This window comes from Notamacropus eugenii, chromosome 1 (assembly GCF_028372415.1).
Source record: "Notamacropus eugenii isolate mMacEug1 chromosome 1, mMacEug1.pri_v2, whole genome shotgun sequence".
Classification (NCBI taxonomy): Eukaryota; Metazoa; Chordata; class Mammalia; order Diprotodontia; family Macropodidae; genus Notamacropus; species Notamacropus eugenii.
Genome location: NC_092872.1, coordinates 477443429 through 477444738, shown reverse-complemented (window position 1 = coordinate 477444738; position 1310 = coordinate 477443429).

Genomic DNA, 1310 nt, shown 5'->3' with positions numbered 1-1310 from the left:
CATTTGACAATTTAGACAATGGAGACCCAAAGAGGTTAGGTGTCTTTAGTGCAATCCCTTTGCTGTGTGCAAAGCAATGGAGATACACAGCCAAAATATCAAAAATGATCTCTGCCCTACAGGGCTTACACTCTACTGTGAAGGTACGGTGTGCAAATAGAGATATTTCTGGTTATTTAATGAGGTAATGGCCACTAACAATTAGGGGGAGATTAGCAAAGAGCTTGCTCCAGCTCTCACACCAATGGGCAGCACAGGAGAGATTCAAATCCAAGTCCCTTGACTCCAAATCCAGAAATTTTCCCACTACATCTTCCTTTCAATGCCACCTGCCTCCTTAGGTATAAAGCACACTTCTCTCTTAGCTCCGAAATATTGGGACCACCACTAAATCATGAAGGAAATGATGTCATGGGGTCTTAGTTCCACCAGGTGGAGGCAGAGAGCTTTCAGAATAACTACCAATGGTTTTTTTCAGCATTTAAATATCCCTTGTACTTTGCAACTGGAAGAGACTTAGAGTTGATAGGGACCATAGAGTCCATTGAGTCCACTCCCATCCCATTTACCAGATAAAGAAACTGAGACCCAAAGCCACACAGTCAGTGGAGGCTGTAGGGTTGAGATTTAAACCTGGGTCTTCTAACTCCTAATTCAGTGCTCTTTCCAAAGTACCTGAACTGAATCCTTGGAGATCATTTAGCTAGCCCAACCTCTTCATTTTACAGATGAGGGAAGTGAAACTTAAGAATGACTCTATCCACTGCGCCACCTAGTTGTCCCCATAGAATTCTTAGCTTCTCACAAAGCATGGCTTGAATCCCACTTTTCCTGATCCCCTGTTGTTAGCACTCTTGAAATGTGTGTTTTGTTTTGCTTTATACGTTGTATGCATTTCCTTTCTTTTGTGTATGCTGTATTCTTCACCCTCTGCCCACCACCTCAGCCCCCAGTAGAATGCAAACTCCTTGTTAGTAGGACTATTTCATTTTTGTTTTTTTAGTCTCCAGAACCTTGCTCATAGTAGGCCCTTCATATATTTTGTTTTTTAATCTTATTGAGTACAGAATTCTTAGCTGTCAGGCTCAAGCTTATTCTGCTGTAGTTCTCCTGCTAGACTTCCTTGCTGTGGACTCTCAGTACTATAGACTGTAACACAAATGGCAGATAGGTCCTTCTTGCTTCTTTAGGTCTGGAAATTCTTAAATTTTCAGGGCAGATGGACAAATAAGGGTCTTGGTAAAAGTAACTGGTTTAAAAGAGTTACCAGTTCATCTGGGTGAAAAATCAGTCTGGCTATTGGCATCAAA